This window comes from Lissotriton helveticus, chromosome 2_1, assembly GCF_964261635.1.
Source record: "Lissotriton helveticus chromosome 2_1, aLisHel1.1, whole genome shotgun sequence".
NCBI classification, from domain to species: domain Eukaryota; kingdom Metazoa; phylum Chordata; class Amphibia; order Caudata; family Salamandridae; genus Lissotriton; species Lissotriton helveticus.
Genome location: NC_136059.1, coordinates 959,982,333 through 960,007,136, shown reverse-complemented (window position 1 = coordinate 960,007,136; position 24,804 = coordinate 959,982,333). Strand labels below are relative to the sequence as shown.

The following is a 24,804-nucleotide window of genomic DNA, read 5'->3' as shown; positions in this document are numbered from 1 at the left end:
TTGATTATATTCGGCTTCACAACCCCAGCAATGGCTCTCATTTTCTTCACAAGAAACGTTTTTATTATGTTGTTTTGAATTAGATGTTTGTGTTTGCCCATTAGCACTAGGGTGCTAGCAAGCAACTGCACTAGAAAGGCAATGTCTGCATTGTTGCAAATTGTCTGATTAACCTTTAAAAGTCTCCCAGTCAAATGGGCGAAACTGAAACCTCCTCAGCATTTTAAATCAAAAGAAATAGGTGTAAACTCATTCAAAAGCCATGAGCGCCTTGAAGGGGTTGCCCAAAAAATGGAGGAGGTAGAATGAATAAAGAGGGGTGCTGTGTGCTCCTATCGCACAAGTTAATCTTATTGATTTGAACCAAAGCTGCCAGGACCATATCGCTGGACTTTAATAGAAGGTCAGGGAGGTTGGGAGTTTATGGGTATATGAGACATGGGAACATTGGTTATTGTTGTGCTGTGTCTAAATGCCGTGTGAAACGATGCTTGCAGTCACAATAACGTTGTTCTATTTAAAATAAAAAGTAAAAAAACAAAATATAAAATCATGAGTGCCTGTTCAAAGTCCACACACACACACACACACACACACACACACACGCACACACACACACACACACACACACAGCAGAGCCACATGAGGTAGAATGATGCACTACAAAAAGGTACACACTCACTTCTGAGGGTCGCACCCTGTGAATCAGACACCGCATGCAATGAGCATGCAGTTGGCATGTCACCTAAGAGAGGAGCGATACGATCGACAAAATGGGCCTTTTGGGGTCCTGCAACTGGGGAAATCGCTCACCACCAGTAGACCCTTACGAGTGTCAGGGTCCCCACAGTACAGAAAAACACACGCCTTAGATGCAGCCAGGACTTCTGGGGCTCAACACTACCACACTAGACAATTCGGTCTCCAGACACAAGCCTTGGTTCCACGCTCACACAGCTCTACCAGTTGTGGACACATGAGATGGAACCACTCTAGATGTCACAGGTAGATGGTGTAGGCCCCTTGTTGGAGATCTTTGATATCCCCGAGATCTCCAGGAAAACAGGAGGCCCACGGTCGAGCCCTTCAAGCACCCTTCAGGGCGCCACACTTCAGCAGGTCCTCAGCCCAGGCCAGCCACTATTCGGACAGTTCTCCTCCATGTGCACAACAGAGTCCTCTGGCAATTTGCACCATGCAGTCCGGGCTCTTCAGTTCTACATCACTACAAGCGTATCGCACCCTTTGCTGAAGGATGGCACCTGTAGTTATACTGTCGGGTGTCTTAGAAGTTAGGGGTGGTTTATGGGGTTTCCCTTTGAACCACAGATGGCTTCCCTAAATTGTAGGCTTTTCTGCCATGGGGCTGTGTAATGCAGCTCTTAATCTTTAGTGGGGCCATGATCTGGCCCCTAGAGGCGAAGTGGCAAAACCTCCATCTCCAATCTATCCCATTCAGCCCTCAAATGGCAGAGGTCTGCCATTCCCGTGGGATGCCCATGGTTTATGGCTGTCGCTTGGGGAATGCTTTCCCTCCTACCCCTGGTGTCCAGTGGAGCAAGCACCACGGTCCCCGAGACTCCTGTAGCATAGAAATGTATATATTCTGCAAGTGGCAATTAGGAAGCAAGCTATGCCAAAACCCCCTTTACCAATGGAATTGCCAATCCACTGATAGGAAACATCATGTGGCTGCTCCGCCGCAATCCACTATTGCAGCCCAAAGTAATGTCAACCACTTCTCCAGGTTAACCAAAGGGCAGAGCAGGCCTCATAGGTAGGGAAAACACACACAGGTATTCCTCACTACCAGGACGCACATGCGCTAGTGTGCACAAAGACCTGCAGTTGGCAAGTTGGACACAGTCCTCAGCACCAGGGGTGTAAGTGCGCCCGCCCGAGTCTGCACAGCAGATATAGGTTTAACTAATAGGTGTGTCAGTGCGCACGCCCTAGCCTGCGATGGAAGGTGGCAAACGTAGTCAAGGGCACCATAGGTACGGGTTCGCACATACAGCAGCCTACAATGGCAGGCTGCTCATGATATTATTCACAATAGTTGTCAGTGCACACCAACGGGTCTGCTGTGGCAGATCGGCCCATATTCAAGAATATCAAATTAGCGTCACTTCCTAACACAGGAAGTAAGAGCACGCACGTTTCCTCGTATTTACATTAGGAAAGTGTCCAGAGCCTGGAGGCCACACATAAGAGAATCAGCAAAACCCAGGCAGAAAAAGACAAAAAAGGATTAAGGGAAACGCTATGTGACGAGTATTAGATCCAACAATTGGTTATCACTATGATCTCAGGGTGCAGTAAGGCGAGAAGTCTGACTCTGGCCCAATTGTGGTCCTGTAGCCAACACAGCAGATTTTTTTCAGTTTCCTTCAAACTCTGGACCAGATCGAAAAGATCCCTGCTGTTCTGTGCCCACTGAAAACATCCTGTCCACATATGCCAGCTAGCAGATGCAGGAAGCCATCTGTCCCCGCAGCAGCAGAGTCATCCTCAATGAGATCCAGGACAGAGGTTGAAACATCAGGATAATAGCTCAAATGTCCTTGACTCTCTGCTCTAGGTGTGAAACGGAACAGTGTTCAGAATGGCTATAATGAAGGGGAGCACTTGAAGAGAAGTCTGGTGTCACTTTGGCAGACTAATAGTGAACCCCGAGGATGTTGTGATGTATGTTCTGTAGTCTGCAGGTGGGTGGCAACTGCCTGCGGCGAGCCTGCCTTCAACAACCAATTCGCAGGGTGGAGGAGGACTTGGACCCCTGCCCCCTGAAGATGTGGGCCAACCACTGCCATCACTTTCAGGAACAGCTGTGGGGCACTGGGAAGGCCAAAAAAGAAGCACAGCAAACTGAAATGAACTACCATGAACTATAGTGGCCCTGCAGGATGGGAATGTGAAAATAAGCATCCTGCAGGTCCAGCGCCACCATCAAGCCTCCAGGTTCAGGACAGACCAGACCTGAGCCAGGGTGAGCATATTGAACTTGTCTTATTGCAGAAAGGCATTAAAAGGGCAAAGATTTAATGTGGGATGGTGGCCCCCTCTCTTTTTGGCCCCAAGAAGTAGTAGGAATAATAACTACGAAGGCTTCTGGCACTGGTATCCTCTCGAAGGCTCTTTTAGACAGAAAAGCCTGCACTTACTGCTGTAATAGAGTCCCTTGGACTTTGTGGACACAGTGGGGAAGCATGAAGTTACCAAAACACTTAAAAACAGGGTGGAGGATGCAGAGTCAAGGGCCAGGAGAAGCCCAATAGTAGTGCTTCCAGAAGGACGATGTCTGAAGCAATTCTAAGAAACATGGCTATAGCCGATCTGAACAACTATTGCACAGTTTCAAAGAGGAGAAGGTCCACAGAGCTTTGATCCAGCAAAACCTGACCCCCAACTGCTCCTCCCCCAAAAGAACCACCCCCTCACTCAGTCATCCTCCGAATGCTTAAATACAGAGATTGTGATAAGATCTTAAAAGCAGTTAGAAGTCAAGCAAAGGAGACCTACAAATCCCCCTACACAGAGTTTCCCTCACAAACGCAAGGAAGGTCCTGAAACAGAACAGTGCAAAATGTGACAATGTCAAGACCAATTAGAGGGCAATGAAAATACAATACATGTTACTTTACCAAGAAAAACTAAACAGGGTGCTTGGTTCCTGAGGTTACTTTTTTGACACACCAGACGAAGAAAAGGAGTGGGCTACGGAACTAAGTGAGATGAACGGGAGCACCATGACTGTAAGGGAAAGTGACTACTCCACAAAAGAGTGCAGAGCAAGGCCTAAATAAAGGTGGAGAGGCACTTAGCCAACAAAAAGTGACAAAAAAGAAAAAACAAGTGAAGGGAAAGAAGTTAACATAACACTGAAGCCTTTTGTTCTGAGCTTTAAAGGGTTCAGGAGCCAAGGTAATAAAAGAGACTAGGGGCGAATCGGAGAAATCCTGAAACTCAAGTAATTAATTTTAATGGAGGGGAAGAAGCAGACACTTCCAGGGGACTAGGGTGCGAGGGGGATATCTCAAAGTCTACCGACTGGAAGGGTTAGTTGTTATGTTTAGAGTTGGAGTTTGTTGATGTTAACAGTACATTTCTTAACAATCAAACAAATTTGGGGTCTATGAAGGACAAGACAGGTAAACCAGATGTGGCCAAGGGTACACTAGAGTGAAAGGCAAACAACAAAAACCTTCCACCAGGGTTGACCAATAAGGGAACTGACAAAAGGTAAGAGGAAAGATACATACACATACTATATTAGCATGGAGGATGAATGGGTTAAGTGATGGTATGAAGAAAGGGCTGGGCAGGCAGTATCTGAGGAGGCACCAGTTGGACAGTTTTATTCCAAGAAACACATATGGTGGGCATAGGGTGTGGTTTCCAGGCTAAAGGAAGACACACACTTATGGCAGCTGTGAGATTTACAAAGGGCTCAAGAGAGGTAGCAATACTGCGGAAAAATAGGCTCTCATTCATAAAAGCCAAACTATGGGAGGATCCAAATGGACAGAAGTAAGCCACCTCCTATTGGAAACACCAGACTCACTGCTTATTGCAGGAGACTTTAATGACCTTATGGACACTGAAAGACAGATCTAAAACTGCTCACAGTAAAAGATGGGATGAAAAAAAGCTAGCAATGTTTAGGCAGAGACTGGTATTAACGGAAGTCAGGAAACGCATGCATAATGAGGAGATGCAGTATCCGTACTTCTGGGGCACGCACCAATCATATTCCTCAAAAGACTATATACTTGTCCAGAGGATGAAACTGCAGAGGATATATGCAGCAAAGTACAAGGAAAAGGGAATCTCAGATCACGTGGCACTGACATGTAGCATACAGAAAGAGCCAAAAAAAAGAGATGGTAATTATGGAGACTAAATGCTTGGGACCAACAAGAAAAAAGACTGGAGCGTTATGAGACGCTACAAGTAAACATCTGAATAAAACAAAGGGAGGGTTAAGAAATCAGAGAAACACTGGCAGGGCTGCAAAGCTGTAATTAAGTGGACTGACAAATATGCAGACAACACTTAAGTAAAAACTGAAATGGGAAAACATGAGGGCTCTGGTGGTGGAAATAAAAGAGAAGTATTTAAGGCTGTAAACAGAATGTAAGGCGCTAGTGGTCAATGAGTGATTAATGAGGCTCAGTACCTAGAAACACAGCAAAGGATATACAAGACCAGCAAGAACTCTAGAAAACTATTAGCTTTTCTGAGCCGAAAGGAAGAGGATCTCATATGGATACCAATAGTAAAAGACAAAAACAGGAAGGAGATCCGAGATGACAAGTGCACAACTCAGGAGTTTGTTAATGAGTGCTGTTGTGGAGGGAGCATTGTCAATTTGTTTAATGCAAGGCAGATCGCTCACAGAAGAGTTGCCACACATTGTACAAGTAGCAATAGCATGGAAAGAACAGTCCAAAATATAGTGAAGAGACCCATCTTCTTTAGATCACTGCATATCTGGTGGCTCTAGTCTTTTTAGATTAATAATGACCACTATTCAATGATAACCTGAAGAGAGGGAGGCTGTCAGACCCTTGGAGACTTATACACAGGGAAGAAGTTTATAACTTTTCAAGAAGCCCAGGATGCTTTTGGAAATGCCCTGGGGCAGTCCCCACAGTTTGCTAAGCTAATACCGCCATGGAGATATGGCTTTGGTTGTCAGATATCCCGGACACATAGAGGACATTGGAAAGATGCTGGAAACGGGCTAGAATTGACAGGTGATTGCCCTTCTCTGCCGGGTCTTGAAAGTGAATAGGTAATAAGTCCCAGGATAGACAGACTAGGGACAGTTGACTAACAGGCCTTCCTGGCGGATTCTGAATGGGAGATCACATGTGCACAGGTAAAGGAGGTAACAAGCAACACCAGATTCCAATTGGCCCAATTTAATTAGCTATCCTGCACATATTTGAAACTGTTGCGATAACTCAGAAAATACCCAAACAGAGAGCCTTATCACTGAAAACGCAGAGACCCAGAAGCCACATTCATATATAACCTGGACCAGTCCGACAATGGCAGAGCATTGAGGGGAGGTGGTACAAAACCTGCACACAACAACTGATATGAAACTGGAGGCAACGGACTGTCAGGAACTATTTGCGGAGTATTCTACCAAAAACCAAGAACAGAAAACGCATCCTAGATTTGCTGCACTAATACTGCTGGTGGTAAAGTGTCATACAGCAATTGGCTAAGGATCAAATAAAAAGCCCTCAAGTAAGTCCTGGGAAACAGACATGAATGAATCAGCTGTGGTGGAACAGATACAAATGAGGGACATTAGAACTGTTGAGATGGCAGCAGAGAATTTGTTGCCCTGGGCAGAAATGTTATCTAATACTATTGATATACACAAGACCGATAACCGGCAGTGGTGTGGTGCTGAATAGGAGCTTAGACACTAGCAAAAAGGCCCTTTGTCAACTTTGGGTGAGGACTGGAAATGACAAGCCTGATTTTCTAGGGGGGAGCGTCATATGGGGGGTAGGGGAGGGGGAGGGGGGAGAGGCTATTGGCGATGAAAGCTGGCTATGACAAGAACAACGTAGTACATGGGAGATTTACATAGATTCTATATATTTAGGAACACATACTGACGAACAGCCAGAAGTATCCAAGATCTCTGAATGCAGTAATTTAAGACATACACAATGTTTGTTACTTGATCTTGAAAACCATAAATAATGTTGAAAAAAACAGTATGGAAAATAGCCACTGCTGCTCTAGGGTGGGACAAGGTAAGAACCAAAAAGACCTTGATATGAAAGGGGGAGATGGCACACCTAAAGGATTTCCAGTAATGGGAAAATTTACCCTTCTCAGTATTACAAACAGACGGTTGAGACAGGCCATTCACACACTGGATGAAGGCTGGATGAATATTCAACACGAAAACCCATTAGAAAGAAGAATCTTGAGGGTAAAACAAATGAAGGGCGACAAAATACCATATCTACAAGACCACCATTAATAATACCCTAGACCAGTGTCTCCCAAACTAATTAGAACCGCAACCTACTTTTTAGTACAGTGTGGTAGCACATTGTTATTTGAAGACAGCACATTTCCACTGAGATGGTCATTAACTTTGCACATGCAATTTTATATATAAAACTATATAGCAGACAAATGATGCGTGGACTTTGGATTTCAATTAATATTTATTGACTGTGCATCAAAAGTAAAGTATCTTTAATTATTCTGAACCTACAAAAATCTTTGTTTCCATCACACTTCAGAATTACAAAAAATGTGCTTTGTTTTGTTTTTTCAACTGCTGAATGTGTAAAGTTCATTTACAGGTATCTATGTTTTGTTTTAGGAAAAGATGACATCCCACAGGTTTCCTTTTACGTTTCATGTACTCCATATTTCTCTTTCTCTGGCTGCAAAGTTAAAGGAGCTCATAAACATCAGTAGCCGTGTTAACAAGCATTGGCATAGCCAATAGGTCTCGCCTTTGGGGCCTTATAAGTATTTAGTAATGCAGCACAATATCCTTCGTGCAACAACATCAACTGTTGCATGGCTAAACACTTATAAGGGGTCAAAGGCGAGACCTATTGGCTATGCCAATGCTTGTTTTCAATTTCGATGGAGGAATATCAGAGGACCTGTTCAGGCTGACCTAGTAGGAGCTGGTGTTGATGGGTCTCTGGTACTTGGAGCAGAAGAAGGCTCTCTTAACGAGGACTGAGGATGGCTTTTATTAGATATTAAATATTAGATCACTGATGGCCTTCTCAATCGTGAAAGAGTTCAAGAGCATCAAAAAGGAGTTACATTCCTATTCTACCGAGAGCGGTTTCAATTCTTTCCAGATGCAACATCCACTCGCTGTAACTGCAGTCATCACAAGACACAATGTTATGAGTGCAAGTGTCTTGCTGTTAACGTGCGCTTTTCAAATGCCTCCCAGCACAGCGGCTCCAGTTTGGGTGTTGTGTGTGATCCAAAGCCTAGCCTGATTGATCACAGCAGCATCTAAGGCTTGAAGACGGTGCGGCCGAAATCGAGTATTCAGTGCAGCGGCAGCAGGTGCAGAGGGCACGTGGGATAAAGCAGCACACGAGGATTGAATAGCAGGGTCCCGTGGGAAAGCGAGCCCTGTGATTGTGCGCTGACTTGCTCTCTCCTCAGAGATGGCATATGGGGGGTCCAGTCCCAGGGCTGAGTCATGTCACCAGGGGAGGGGGCTCTTTTCATCCACGCACACATACTCCTTGTGATGTCACCCAGCTATTCTCTAGTGTGGGTGAAAAGATTAACATTCGCTGGGAGCAGCTGCAAGAGACGGCAGAGCGAGCACAAGGCGGGGGAACGTGGTTAGACAACACCTGGCGAATGCGCCACCATGCACGCATAAGAGCAAGCACAAGGCTGGGGGAACGAGGTTAGGCAACACCTGGCAAAAGCGAAAGCAAGCTGCCATGCACCTGCGTGTGCACATCCCTGCACTAATGAAAGTAAACAAAGATGGTGTAGGGCTGTCCACATGCTCCTGTATATTTTTTCCGTACGCGTGCATGTTTACCTTTGTGAATGGCGAGAGCAGCCATCTTTGTACATCTGCACGTTCGTGTATTCAGCTTTGGCTGAATCGATTGCAAAAGGTCCTCACCATGGCGAGAGCACCACATGCGCTGCTTTCGCCAGGCGAGACCTAAAAATGGGCACCTGGAAGACATAGCCTGACATTTGACCTCTGTCTTTGAACCTGCAGCAGATGTGACACATACAGAATTTAAAGGCACCTTGCTATATTGGTTGGAACTTGGGGACCCTACAAATATAGGCTCAAGACCCACAGTTTGGGAAACACAGCCCTAGACAACTTAACACACTTGCGGGAAAAATGGCAACGGATTAAGCAGCCAAATTCAATTTCAGCCTAATCCATTTAAAAGTTTTACATCATGGCATACTCCCACAGGTGTTTACTACATGAGATAGGTCTATATCCCACAAGCACATCTCAAAAGCAATATACAGGAGGGCACGCTTATGCATGGACTGTGGAAGTACAGACAAATTAAATTTTGCTGGCAAAATAATCAGGGGTGGCCGGGAAAGACAGAAATAATGCCACACAGGGCCATACTTGGAACTGAATGACATAACTAGATAAACTATGAAACAATTTTTTGCCTTAGTGGCAAAAAGGGACTCTACGAGACACTAAGGAGAACAAACTACAGCCAAGAAAGAGTAATGACCAAAAGGAATGGATACGTGCATGGGTACCAAGAATTGAAATTCCTTTTAGGACCTGGCCTTGAGACCAGTCCCACTGTGCATGGTCAAATGAGCCTGGTGGAAGGATGCGTGCAGTGCAGAATGGGTAATCACTGGTGAATGTGGTAAATCATTAAAAAAAACATTAAATGAACTGAAAAAAACCCAGTTAAAAGGTAGTTATAGGTCAGTAATTTCAAAACTGTAAACACTTTGAAATTCCCCAGTAATGAAGTGCAATGCACCTCTAACAATCTTGTTCAAGTCAATTACAGAAACAGAGACTATAAAGTATTCAATGACATAGGCTGGTGTTTCCTTAATTCGGAAGCCAGGCAACACCTCGTTGATTACAAATCATACAGGCCCATAACACTTCGATGGTAGGATTTCCACCAAGGTTCTAGCCTCAGAATGGGATTATAAGCCAGTCTGTATTCATGCATTAGCCCCAAACCCATGATCAATTTAGAAAGGCAACACACCTAGTAGGAGGCTGGCCTAGTATATGGTGCACATTGATCTAAGTGGTACACCTTACACTAATCCAGGCAACCCTTATGGTGATTTTAGTGGTCTTTGATAACCATAGAAAGCTCTCAAAATGGTAGGCTGTGGAGAACAGCCTTCAGGCTTATCTTGAATGAGTGTTAAGCAGCTTGTTTTCATGTAGTGTAGGTTAAACAAAAAAGAACTACACAGTGATTATATAAAAATACTTCTATTTATTACACAACACTCACTAACACATTGGTATATCTCCTGCCTGGAGACCCCCACAGAGTCTGTGTGCAAAGCGGGAACATAGCTGCAGGCCCAATGGAAGTCAATGGATAAGTCACGGTTGCAGTTTTGCAGAAGAAGGACCCTTCCCAGAAGACCCTGAAGAATTTCCTTGGAGGACGGAAGGTTGGAGAGTCACCCCACCCGTGGATGCCCCAGAGGTCAGGGAAGCCAGGTGCACGGGGCTGATGAGATGTCGGAAACATTCGTGGACGACAAATGAAGACTTGGAAACAAGTGCCTCTGGAGAAGAAGGTGAAAAATTCTGATGCAATCCAAGGGTGGATTCTAGAAGTGGAGAACATGCAAGCAGACGGGACAACGTCTATGCCACTCAGGAGTGACCAGGAGGCACGGAAGATAAATGCCCACCAATGTAGGACTGTTCCGTCTGTAATCTTGTCACAGCAGCTGCGAGGACCAGGCGGCGCTGAGGAAGACCAGGAGCCATGAACAAGCTGTCCCACGTCAGATGTTGGTGACTAGGTGGTCGGTGTAGAGCAGCAGGACCAACAAGCCTTGGTAGCAGCAACTGGCATGGAGAATGAAAAAGGAGCAATGTTGGTACCAGCAAGGTCCAAGGGACTCAGTAACAGCAGGAGAGTCAGAGCAGACCCTGAGCAAGAAGGGGAGCCCCCTGAAGCAGGAGATGACCCTCAGTCGGACCCACAGGCCGAAGTCATAGGAGTCGCCAGAGGACCTGGAACAGCTACCAAGAAGGAAGGCACAAGATGGCGAGGATGCAGTGAGGATGCTGTACTTGACAGGAAGAGATGCTGGAGGCTGGAGCCTCTTGTAGCCTGCAGATCCCTGGAGTGCAGAGCTAACAAGCCTTGGAAGCGGCAAGCAGACGCAGTGAACAGAGGTTCGGTCCCAGCAGTTCCGACAATGAATACTTGCCTCAAAATTGCAGACAGGACAGGCCAGGCCTCGAGGGAGTTGCAGAACCACCACCTGTGTTTCTGAGCCTCAGGAAATCCGTGGATCGTCAGCAGAAGCACACAGGTCAGCTTCTTTGCAGTGCCTGCAGATGCAGGGGAATTACTTTTTTCACTCCAAAAGAGATTATTTTGAGTGTCCTTAATGCCAACAGGTATGTTGAAGATCCTGGAAGAAGCACAGACACAGACAATGAAGAAGACTTGCAGAACAGCAAGACAATGAGCAGCAAGAGTCTTGCTTGATGCATTCTCATTTCCAGGTGAAGTCCAGCGAAGTTCAAGTGTCCCAATGGTTGAAGGGTGACGTGGTTTCAGGCTTGAGTATTGTCCCACACGAATCTAGGGAACCGCCCACAGGTACGTCATTAATTACCCCAGGGAAAGGGTTGGAATGACTCTGGGGTCCCTTCCAGAGGAGGGGCTGGACTGAGGGGAGGATACTCTTAGTCCTTTGTCCTGTTTCACGCCAGAACAGGGGCCAAGGGCTTCCTGAATTGGCTCTACATGGAGTATGCAAGGATGGCACCAAATGTGCCCTTCAAAGCAGTCTGGTGTCGCTGGCAAGTACCCCCACCTCAGCCCCAAAAAATAAATCCTGTCTTGGAGGTGGACACACCTGTTCTACCTTCCTCTGCTTGAGCTTGGCTCAGCAGCAGGAGGGCAGAATCATGTCTGTGGTCAGGAGCAGCACTAGCTTGCTGCCAGACCCTGAAAGGCTGTTACCGGGAGTACAGACGGGTACTTCAAGGAGCCCCCAGTACATGGGAACATACTTCCAACGCTGGAATCGGTGTTGGGGTGTGATTCAAACATGTTTGATACCAAACATGACTGGTATTGGTGCAGCCACTATATAGTTAGCTATCTCATATTGACTGATGTCCACTATATGTTTTAAAATGGCTGACTGCACTTACAAAGCTTGGAGAATCTACTCCGGGGTTCGTATGGGGTCCTGCTCATGCAGGGGCACCCTCACACTTATAACCAAACACCCTGCCCTCAGGACTGAAGAGCCTGCCATAGGGGTGACTTACAGATTTTAAGTGCAGTGATCTCAGATATAAAGAAAGGAATATCTGTTGAGAGGTGTAAGCACCAACTCACACAGGCTGCAATGACAGGCCTGTAGTCACAGTTTAAGTGGACTCCCGTGGGTGCCATAATGCATGCTGCAGCCCATGGGAGATCCCTGGTGTACCTATGCCCTGGGTACCTCAGTGCCATATACTGTATTGCTTGGTAACAGTTGTATAAAACCAAGGTTGTATCTTTGGGCATTGACCATAGGCAGCAACAGTAACAATGGACTGTGGCGCTGACCATAAGGCAACAACTCTTGGTTTTAATTTTTATTTTTAAATGTGCACTAACCCACAGGTTACTACTTGTGTAACGATATATCTGTAAGAGACATTAGTTAGTGATAGATTCCTTACCTTAGAATATCCCCAGGCGTCAGACTGGATCCGGAAAATTTTGCGTAGCAATACCACTGCGCGCCGGAAGGCGTCGTCCGCGGCTCCGCGTCCGTCGTCGGCGTCGTTAGCGCCGGAATGACGTCGTCGGAGTACTTAGACGCCGTCCATGCGCGCTGACGTCAGTTCTGATACACAGCTTTTCCGCGCCAGATACGCAGAGCCATGATAGAACCAACACTGGTGCCATGAAACCAGGGCCCTGAAAGGAGATGACCTTAACCCTAGATATCGGTTCGCAGAACGGGGAGGATGGGCGGGTCGGTAAGGAATCTATCACTAACTAATGTCTCTTACAGATATATCGTTACACAAGTAGGGCAACGGTAGTCGCCGTGGCCCGAGTGGAATGAGCCCTCAATCCAACAGGGGGCTCCTTCTTAGCCAAGGAGTAACATGCCTGGATACACAAGATGATCCACAGGGAGATGGTCTGCTTGTGCACCGCCTTTCCCTTCTTAGCGCCCACGTAACCAACAAAGAGTTGGTCATCCACCCGGAACTGGTGTGTGCGATCCAAGTAGTAAGAGAGCGCACGTTTTGGGTCCCGACAGTGGAGCCTCTCTTCCTCTTTCGAGGGATGCGGAGGCGGAAAGAAGGTGGGCAAAGTAATGGACTGCCCGATGTGGAAGGCCGTGACAACCTTGGGCAGGAAAGAAGGTCTTGTCCGCAACACAACCGTGTCCAGATGAACAGAGAGGAAAGGAGGTGTGGAAGAAAGAGCCTGGAGCTCACTCACTCTCCTGGCAGAGGTGAGGGCAACCAGGAAAGCAGTCTTCAAAGTAAGAAGACGGAGAGGACAGTTATGGAGCGGCTCAAAGGGAGCACACATTAGGTAAGTAAGAACAAGGTTCAAGTCCCACTGGGGCATCACGAAAGGAACAGGAGTGAACATGTGTGTGATGCCCTTTAAAAACCTATTTACAATAGGGGACTTGAACAAAGAAGGCTAATCAGGTAGCCTTAAGAAGGCGGAAAGGGCAGAAAGGTACCCCTTGATAGTGCCCAGAGCAGAGCCCTGCTGGGCAAGAGAAAGAAGGAAGAGGAGAACCTCAGAAAGGGGTGCAGAGAGAGGGTCCACAGCCTTTGCTGTGCACCATGCCACAAATCTGTTCCACCTGCAGGCGTATACCGACTTTGTGGAGGGACGCCTGGCTGCCAGAATTACATTACAGACTTCAGGAGGCAAGTCAAATGGCCTCAACTGCCGCCGCTCAATCTCCAAGCTTGTGGTGGAGACTGGACAGGTTCGGGTGGAGGACCGTCTCCTGCTACTGCGACAGAAGGTCCTCCCGAAGAGGCAGACGAATCGGGGGATCGACTGACATACTGAGTAGCTCGGGATACCATTATCTTCGTGCCCAGTCCGGAGCCACAAGGATAACCTGGGCCCGGTCGCGCCTGATCTTCTTCAGCACTCTGGGCAGAAGTGGTATAGGCGGAAAGGCGTACAACACACCGCAACTCCACTCGCGACGAAAAGCATCTCTGAGCGAGTGCCGCTTTGGAAATTCCAACACGCAGAACTGATGACATTGCGCGTTCTCTTCTGTGGCGAATAGATCTAACCAAGGCTCTCCCCACTGCTGAAAGAGGCCTTGCGCCATGTCCGAGTTCAGACGCCATTCGTGATCCATCATGCACCGACGGCTGAGTTCGTCCGCCCTGGCATTCAGAGAACCTGCCAGGTGTTGAACCACCAGGGTCACGCCCTGATGTTCCAGCCACTGCCAGAGGCGCAGAGCCTCCTGGCATAGGGGCCACGACCCCACCCCGCCCTGTTTGTTGCAGTACCACATGGCGGTGGTGTTGTCCGTGAACACCTGCACTACACTCCCCCAGACAGAGGGGAGGAATGCCTTCAGTGCTAGATGGATCGCTCGCAGCTCCAAAAGGTTGATATGGAGCCGGGACTCCACCGGAGACGAGAGGCCTCTGATCTCCGCCTCTCCCATGTGGCCACCCCAGCCCTGGAGGGATGCGTCCGTCTCAACCACGTGCTCCGGGTGGGGTAGGGAGAGGGATCTGCCACTGACCCAATCGCGGTTCGTGAGCCACCACTGCAACTGTCTTGCAGTGCCCTCCGAGATCAAGACGTGATCGGACAAGTTGCCCTGATGCTGGGCCCACTGAAACTTCAGGTCCCACTGCAGAGCCCGCATCCGCCTCCTGGTGTGATGCGCCAGAAGGATGCAGGAGGCCATCAGCCCCCGAAGCCGCAGCGTCAACCTGACCGAGACCCGGGATAGAGGCCGAAAGATCGGAATCAGAGCCTGAATATCCCGAACCCGCTGTTCGGGAGGATAAACCCGAAACTGCGCCGAGTCTAGAACCGCTCCGATGAAGAGGAGCTTCTGAGAGGGACACAGGTGTGACTTTGGCACGTTGATGGAGAACCCCAGCAAGTGCAGGAGGTCAGCCGTAGTCTGGAGGTGGCTGACGACTGTCTGGGGCGAGCCCGCCTTCAACAACCAGTCGTCGAGGTAGGGGAAGACTGACACCCCTAACCTGCGCAGATGAGCTGCGACCACCGCCATCACCTTCGTGAACACCCGTGGGGCGTTGGTAAGGACGAAGGGGAGCACGGTAAACTGAAAGTGCTCGTGGCCTACCGTGAACATAAGCATCCTGCAAGTCCAACGCTACCATCCAGTCTCCGGGGTCCAGGGCAGCTAAGACCTGAGCCAAAGTCAGCATCTTGAACTTCTCCTTCCGGAGGAAGCCGTTGACGTTCCGTAGGTCCAAGATAGGGAGTAGGCCCCCTTTGCCCTTCTTGGGTACCAGAAAGTTGTGGGAGTAACAACCACACCCTACTTCTGGCCCAGGAACGCGCTCGATGGCCCCCTTGGCCAAGAGGGCCGTGACTTCCTCTTGCAGAAGTTGCAAGTGATCTCCCGACACGCGGTGGCATGGCTGGAGGGGTCGCCTCGAAGGGGAGGGAGTAGCCCCTTCGGACGATTTGCAGCACCCACCTGTCCGATGTGACAGTGCGCCAATGGAAGAGGTGATGGCGAACCCTGCCCCCCACTGGCGTCACATGGGCCTGAAAACACAGACTAGGAAGGTTTTGAGGCGGATGCTGCGGGGGGAGGTGTGGACTGGCCGCGCCGTTGTCCCCGACCGCCACCACGGCGGTTTCCACGGCTGCCACCGCGCTGTTGAACATTCTGCAGCGCGTGGCTGGCAGCACGTGTCGGGGCGCCCCTTCCGTGGCCTCGAAAGGCACCAGATTGCTGGCGTGTGGCCGAGAGGCCCAAGGACTTAGCCGTAGCCCTGGAGTCCTTAAAACGCTCAAGCGCATGGTCTGCCTTGTCGCCAAAGAGGTGACGGCCATCAAACGGCATGTCCAGGAAAGTGGCCTGGACATCGGCCGAAAAGTCGGCGGTCCTCAACCAGGCTTGGTGTCGAACCGCCACCGTCGTTGCCATCGCCCTGCCCAGTGAGTCCGTGGTATCCAGCCCAAACCGGATGGAATATCGCGCTGCATCTCGACCCTCCGCAAGGGCTTGGGCAAATTTAGCCCGGACCTCCTCCGGACATTGTGGCAGCACGTCCGCCACCGTGTCCCACAGGGTGTGGGTGTAGCGGCCCAAGAGGCATGCGGTATTGACAGACCGCAGTCCCAAACTCAGGGACGAGAACACCTTCTTCCCGAACTTTTCGTACCTCTTGGATTCCCGATCGGGCGGAGCCGTCGGGAATGCGGTCTGGGAAGTGGAGGCCTGGATGACCAGGCTCTCGGGGGTGGGATGGGTGGACAAAAAGCAAGGGTCGCCTGGGGCCGGGCGGTAGCGTCTGGCCACGTTCCTATCCACAGGCGTACCTGTGGCGGGCTTGGACCAAGTGCCCACAAGAACGTCACACAAGGCCTCATTAAACGGCAGCAGAGGCTCACTGGAGCTTGCCTGCGGTTTAAGGACCTCAGTGAGGTGATTAGTCCTCACGGCCGCGACGGGGAGTTCAAGGTTTAAGGCCTTGGCCGCCCTCGTCAACACTACACTGTAAGCAGCCCCCTCCTCCGTAGCCACGGTGGGAGGGGAGACAAATCCAGTGTCTGGCGAAGTGTCAATACCACTGGCCTCCCCAAGCTCATATGTCCAGTCCTCTTGAGACAGGCACTCCTGTGCCAGAGGGTCCACAGACCCCTCCCAATCACCCTCGTCACCCGTCTCCTGTAGAACAGGGTCAACAGACAGGGCCTCCTCATGGAAATAAAAATCTCCAAAGGCCGTCGGAAGCGGCGCCCAGCGGCGCCGTTCCGGCGCCAGAGTCGGACCAAGGGGAAGATTGGGGACGGCGTCCACAGTGGGCCCCGGGGGCGACAACCTCGGGGCCGGCGCCGGTGAGGTTGTGAGGTCGACCGGCGACGACCCGGATCCGGAAGCGGATCCGGTGAGGTCCTGCGGCGCCGGGACCGAAGTCGCCGGCGGCGTCGGGGCCGAAGCACCCGACCCGCTAGGGCCTCCAGCCGGACCTTTGGGCCCGGAGGCGCCACGGGACCCGGCGGAGAAGGGAGGGACCTCATGGCCATGAGGTACCGCTCGACCTCGTCCAGCATCGCGTCATGCCCAAGGACCCGAAGGTGTGGGGCAGGCGGCGACGCCTGTGACTCCGTCAGAGCCGCGTGGGTGGTGTCACCCAAACCCCTGGCCGCATCGTGCGAGCGTCGGGGTGGGTCGGAGGAACGATGATGCCTCTCCGACCTCTCATGCCTCTTACCTGAGGACTTGGATCCTGACGACCGGTGTCCACTTCCGGAGCTTCGAGGACTCAGACCCCGCGACCGGTCCCTCTACCTCCTGTGGGACTGGGACCTGGAGCGGCACGGGGCTACTGCCGGAGCTCGAGACGCTTGCGGGACCGCTCCCGCCTAGCCTTCAGCGTCCGCGCCCGGCAGTCGGAGCTGGTGCGGTGGTCGTGGTCGAGGCCTAAACACTTGAGGCACCGGCGATGGGGGTCGGTAACCGACATCAGTCGGTCGCACTTGGAACAGGGTTTAAACCCGGGCATCCCTACCGGCACCGTCTGAGTCGAAGACTCAAGATGAGAAATGATCAAAAGATCAAAAAAGTTTAGTCAAAAAATTACTAAGGGGTAGAGCTTCTCCGGATCTGCGCTAGCTGGCGCGGAACAAAGAAGAACGGACGTCAGCGCGCATGGGCAGCGTCTAAGTACTCAGACGACGTCATTCCGGCACTAACGACGGCGGACACGGAGCCGCGGACGACGCCTGCCGGCGGGCAGGGGTATTGCTACACAAAATTTTCCGGATCCAGTCTGAATCCTGGGGATATTCTAAGGTAAGGAATCTATCACTAACGTGTCTCTTTCAGATGTACAAGTTACTTACCGCAGCGCAGGGCGAGAGGGGGGCCAGCGCGGCACCGCCATGCTGGTGACGGAACCACTCCGTCACCAGCCACGGGCGCACTGTGCTTGTGACGGAGTGGTTCCGTCACGGCCCCGCCCGCTCAATGGAACGGTCATCGCAGGCGCGGAATTAATGCCGCGCAGGCGCGACGGCCAGGCCGTGACGGAACCACTCTGTCACCAGCACAGCGTGTCCGTGGCTGGTGACGGAGTGGTTCCGTCACCAGCATTCAAGGGGTTAAATGCAAGGTCACATAATTCAAAACCTCCAAGTGACCCCTATGGCTGGCTCTTCAATCCTGAAGGCAGGGTACTTGGGGACAAGTGTGAGGGTGCCCCTGCATAAGCAGGACACCCTTACAACCCCCCCCTCCCCCGAGTTGAATCTACAGGCTTTGTAAGTGAGGTCAGACATTTTAAGGTATATAGGCCATTACAAGATGTCTAACTATATAATGGTTGCACCAAACCTGGTCATGATTTTTATCAAACATGTTGGAATCATACCCTAACACTGATTCTGGTGCTTGAAGTAAGATCCCATGTACTGAGGGACTCTTTAGGGGATCCCTCTGTGCTCCTGGTAACAGCCTTTCATGGTATGCCAGTAAGCTAGTGCTGCTGCATACCATAGACACGTTTCTGCCCTCCTGCTGCTGAGCTGAGCTGGGCTCGAGCAGGTGAAGGAGAACTTAGTATATTGGGCTGGGCGCCCTTTGCAGCGTCAGCAAACTGCTTTGAAGGGCACAATTGGTGCCCTCCATGCATACTCCAGCTTAAGCCAGTTCAGAAACCCTTGGTTCCCACTCTGGCACAAAGCTGGACAGTGGAGTATCCTCCCCTCTGTCCAGTCCCTCCTCTGGGAGGAATCCCAGAGTCGTTCCAACCTTTTCCCTAGGGTAATTAAGGGCTCTCCTGTGGCTGGGTCCTCAGATTAGTTGTGAAACAAGACTCCCCTCTGAAACCAAGACACTCTTTGACCGTCTGGACACTTGGACTGCGACTGGAACCAAGACTGCATCAAGGAACACTCCTGCTGCTCCTGGTCTTGCTGTTCTTCAAGTATTCTGCATCATCTGTATTTGAGCTTTATCCAGGTTCTCCAGAAGGCCTGTGGGCATCAAGGACATCCAAAGTAATCTCCAGTGGAGTGAAGAAATTACTCACCTGCATCTGCAGGCACCTCAACAAAGATGACTCGTCTGCTGCTAATGTCATCCTATGGACCTCCCGAGGCCCAGCAATACATGTGGTGGTTCTGCAGCTCCCTAGAGGCCTGACCTCTCTTCTCAGCAATTTTTAGGACAGTATCCCTCGTCAGAGCCGCTGGGACCTTACCCCTGTGCATCGCGTCAACTGGCTGTTGCCAAGGCTGGGTGGTTCTGCACTCCAGAGATCTTCGAGCTACAAGAAGCTCCAGCACCTCATCCCTTGAACATCAGCATCCTCATTGCATTCTCCACATCGTGGGCCTCTATCTTCGGTGAGCTGCCTACAGTCCTCTTGTGACTTCTGTGCCTTCACCCTGTGGGCCCTCTTGATGGTCTTTGTTTGCTTCAGCGGGCTCTCCTGCTTGCTCAGGGCCTGCTCTGACTCTCCTACTCTTAATGAGTCCCTTGGACCTTGCTGGTCCCAACATTTGCATATTTTCACTTTCCATGGCATTTGCGGCTACCAGGCTTGTTGGTGCTCCTGACGGACACCAACTTCTTAGACGACATCGACATCCGATGTGGGACAGCCGGTGCACATCTCCTGGTCTTCCTCAGCATCACCTGGTCCTCACAGCTGTAGTGACAAAGTCACCATCTTTACTTCTGAACCTTTCGAAATCAGTGGGCATTGTGCTTCCGTGCCTCCTGGTCACCTCCAAGTGGCATAGACCCTGTCCCCTCTGCTTGCAGGTTCCCCTCTTCAAAAATCCATCCTTGATTCCACCGGACTCCTTCACAGTCTTCTCTAGAGGCATCTTCTTCGAAGTCTCCCATTCTTGTCTATGGCAGGTTCCATCATCACTTCACCCCTATGCACCCGGCTTCCCTGCAGCAGGTAACCTGGTTCCTGGGGCATTCACGGGTGGGGTGGCTCTACAACCTTCTGTCGCGAAGGGTCCTTCTTCTTTGAAACTACAACCGCGACTTCCTTATTGACTTCCATTGGGCAGGCGGCTGTGTTTCCACTCTGCACACAGCCTCATTGGGGCTCCTGAGCACTTACCTAGGGTGTTTCCTTGTGACCCCAGCTCCTCAGAGTCTTCTGGTCTAATTCCTGTTCTCCTCTGCAATTCACGTTCCATTTTTAATATATGTTTTTTTCTTCCCCAGGAAACCAGTGTATATTTGTGCTACTTACCTGATTGTTTTGAAGTATTCTTGTGAGTATGGTCGGGATATACGGGTAGTAGATATACCAATGCGTTGTGTAATAAATAGACTTAATTTTGATAAAACACTGTGGGTCTTTTTCATCTAATTCACACTGACGATTAAATGTGGTAATACAAGCGGCTTTATACTACTTCAAGATGAGCATGAAGGCTGCGCTCCCCAGCAACCACTTTGAGAGCTTACTATGGTTATCAAAGATCACTAAAATCACCATAATGGTTGCCTAGATTAGTACAAGGTGCATCACTTCTGAGAGTGTGCACCATATACTAAGCCAGCCTCGTACATTAAAAGTTCAGTAGAACTTACTTGATAAAAATAGTTTATATGGGGGCATAGTCTGCAACATGGCCGACTGAGACGTGTTTGCTGAGAGCTCCGAATGCTGAGCTGAATCTGTCCATAATCTGCTCACCCCGCAATCAAATAATGCGCCAAATGCTGCTAAGGAGACCCCACCCTAGTCTGCCTACCCTGGGACGAGTGTTGTTGAGTCGCTGATTGATGGAGAATGCTGGAGTGTAAGAGGGCGCCAGCCACGACAAATCGCTTAATGGCGGCTGTGCTATGAGGCCTCTGTGGACGAAACGGAGGGGCAAGGAAGCCGACTCGCTGGTGCAGTCCTGGGAGGAAGCAGCTCCCTGGTAATCAGGATCCCTGGCCCAAGACCCGGTAAACTGAGCCTCGAGAGCACCAGCAACCTGACTGGTGATCCAGTGCCTCCGAAGACTGCAGACCGGAGCGCCGAGGAGGTGCTGCAGTTGGAGCCCAGCCCGGTCGCTGCTGTGGGCCTCGGGTCCAGCCAGAGAGGCCCAGGCAATTGGTGGTCATCTGGGGAGTCGGGATCAGGGAAAGACTGCCCCCCCCCCTCTACTGTTGTTCCAGAGAGTTGGTCAGCCTGAGTCCCATGGAGGATGGAGGCCTACTGCGGCGACCAGCCTGGGACTAGGAGCGGCGTCGGAACAGAGGCCAGCTGCAGCCGTGGAGGTGGGTGATAAGAGACCAGGGGGGAGCCGAATAGGCAGCTTGACCAACACCTGCCACGTTCCTGAAGTCTGGCGGCCCCCCCTTTTTCCCCATTTGGACTGAGGGCGCTGAGGAGGCCTGCTACTAACATTAAGAGCCCAAACACCACACCATAAGCAGTGGCGGCTCCAAGGCCCATGCAAGCTGCTCCACTGAGAACGCAGCGCTTGCCCAAGCTGCTGCCCTGAGAAGGGTCGCTGAGGTCTGCTGCCCCAGGGAGTATCCTGGAGGACCCCCACTACCTGGTTGAGGAGTGCCCTCTCTCCAGCGGCCCACCGGATGGCTGCCACTCTGAATACTGTGGGTGCTGGATCCCGAGAGCCACGCTAAGGAGCTCTGATTCACAGGGTTCTTTTGGGACCCCACCAGACTGAAGGCGAGTGTATACACCAGCGCCAGTTAGAACTGCTCCCCTGACTTAGTGCCCAGCGTACCTTCTTATTCTCTCCTTTTACCGCAATGCTCAGGGCCTACTTCTACCTACTCAAGCGAACACAACACAATCACAGTGGTCGTACAGGGGTGACTACTCGGTGCTATGGTCAAGGATAAGGAACCCAAACCAGCTCGACAGGTCAAACTAGACCGCTATGCCAGAGTGGTTACCCCTTCCGCAGACCAGGTAGAGACTGCCATCTCTGGCCTCAGCAATGCAGACAATCTGCAAGCCATAAATTGCTCCATGTCGACAATGGAAATGAAAAATCGGTGAAGAATGATCGTAGGTTTCCCTCCTTCGTCAAGAACTCCACAAAGTCACAGACAAAGTGACAGCAGCAGAGACAAAAATATCAGATGTGGAGGATATAGTCCAGGTATTGAAGAAATGTAGAGGAACTGAGTAAAATCAATGCAGATGTCCTTTGGTGAGTTGCTGTTGTTTAAAATAGGGCCCGCTGCTATAACCTCTGATTCACTGGCTTTCTCGAGGGCTCAGAAGAAGATAATACTGGTACCTTTCTTACCTCTTGGCTGAAGACTACCTTTTGAAATGAACTCTTCTGCGTGTGCTTTGTTTGTAATAGAACAAGCACACAGGGCCCTGGAGCTTCTCCACATTCTATAATCTCAAAATTCCTTGGGTGCGTTTCTTGGGCTGAATACACAGCAAGGGGCATCTCTGACCACTCCCTCCTTTGGGTGACTATAGAGTGCAGACCCCACTCTACAACCAGCTCCTGAAGACTAAAACGCATGGGAACTTTGAGATGCAACCACGACGCGTGAGCTACACACCAGAACTAAATCCGATTTCACTGAAAACCAGGGCTCGGTGTACTCTGCAGTCACGATATAGGAAACTTACAAAAGTGGTCATGCAGGATAGGATACAGAATATTATTGCTTTTAAAAAAACAGAAAGTAAATAGCAAAATAGAAAAGTTTCAAGCTAAACTGCTGAGAGCCGAGGCCCAAAACATCCTTCATCCACATCCATCTCTCAATCGCACGATTGACATCATACTGTCAGAATATGTCGAGCTGGCTACCAACGCAGCTAGTCAACACATCCTTGCCACCCAACTTAGACTTTATGAAGTCAGGGATAAGGCAGGGAAACGCCTGGCCTGACTGAACTGGTGCAAAATGAAGACGAGGTGGATCTACCACATACAAGAAGGGGAAGGCACCCTTTGCACTGTAGATGACAAAATACTATGGACATTCACAAGATATTATGCTGATCTTTGTGATGCACGCCCACTGGTGGCTGCCTCTCAGATCGAGGACTATCTCTGGGGGACTGATCTCCCAATCCTAACAGATGACAATTGGGTCTCTCTTGATGGAGATATAACCCTGGAAGAGGTGCAGAGTGCTATCTTTAAACTCAACCCAGGCAAAAACCCCAGTCCTAATAAGCTCCCAGCAGAATTTTCTTAATCTCGGCGGTCCTACAGCCTCCCCACATGCTTCAACTCTTCCTCATGGCACGAGAAGCCGGTGTCCTCCCACCTGATCTACGTAGAGTCACCATTATTGTAATCGATAAATCTCCACGTCCTGCACCTCGTAGCGCCCCACTTCACTTATAAACACAGAAACTAAGGTCCCAGCCACCCGGCTCTAGGAGTAATCACAACCTGATACACAACGACCCTTCGGGCTTCATGCCGAAACGCTCCACCAGGGGGAATTTGCGTAGACTGCACAACTGGATTGTGCAGGTCCAATATAGACCTGACCCCTATCTTTTCATTTCCTTGGATGCAGAGAAGGCTTTCGATGCAATCCACTGGCCTTTTCTGATGCAGACTTGTTGGAAGATGGGATTTGGAGCAGAGTATCCGAGATGAGTTACCCTTCTTTACTCGAAGCCGACCGCCACGGTTCGGGTGAACAAGAGACTCCCCCTGCTTTTCATATCTAGGGGGGGTACTCGCCAGGGTTGCCTGATTTCTCCACTCCTCCTTGCCCTGACACTGGAGCCACTGGCTTGCCAGATACCAACACACCCAGACATAATAGGCTTCTGCACAGAGGGTCCGGCTTATCCCAGAGGAGAAAATCTCCTTATATGCAGACGAAATTCTGCTCTACCTTACCCGACCTGTTATTACGATATTGACAGTTTTTCAAGTGTTCGAGAACAATTGTTCTCACTCTGGATATACAATAAACTGGGACAAATCGTGCTCTTGCACATGGGCGGCTCCTTTGACCCGACTTCTCTCCCGTGATGGCTTAGTACAACTGGGGAGAGATTCCGATACTTGGGGATCTATGCTACGTCACACCCAGAGCAGAGCATCCATCACAACATATACACAATCATGAGTGACTTTCAATCAGATGCAGCCTGTTGGAAACAACTTCCCTTGACATTCCTTGGAAAGGCTGCAATGTTTAAAATGATCACCCTGCCCAAACACTTTTGTGGAATCGTGGGCACCCGAGAATTGCATTTCATAAGCTCCAATGCAGTCCAGATAACGGTGGCATCGGCCTCCCAGACATCTGGGCCTACTACTAGGCAGCCCACTTAATTGCCATCAATGACTGTGGACACATGGACAGGGATCATCCCACCTAAACTCTGGAACAGACCTGTTCCAGCCTCAATCCTTTCATCACTTCCTCTATGGTGGTGCAGTGAAACCTCATCTCCTCCCAGCAACCCAACTAGCGCTGGATGCATGGGATAAAACAAACTCCTATATAGGATGGAAAAACAAATTTACGTAGGAAACAGAGTTATGGCTGGGTAACATCCTCGAGGAGTTAACTAAGCTTAAGGACTTTGTGGCCTGGGACACCATAGGTATCTCTAATGTGGGAGACCTACTAGAGAACGGGGCCTCCTTAAAATTCAACTTCCACCTCAAAGACCACCAAGTACATAAATATCTACAGCCCGCTCAGGCGTGGAGTGCAGAGGAGATCCCCCCAAGACCTACCGGAGAAGAACCCCTTGGAAGGTAGATTCCTAATGGTTGCCCGGACTGAAAAAGTATAATCATTCACTTATAGAACAATCATCAACAATGTGCCAGATGTCTTTAAAAGGTTGCAACAGGTTTTGGAAATGGAAGATGGCAC

General features: G+C 50.1%; 1 protein-coding gene across 3 annotated transcripts in view; it reads right to left on the bottom strand.

Moving 5' to 3' along the window:
- Positions 1-24,804, bottom strand: part of TUT7 (terminal uridylyl transferase 7) — a 1,540,394-nt gene that overhangs the window by 651,477 nt on the left and 864,113 nt on the right. The gene's annotated exons all lie outside the window — the stretch shown is intronic.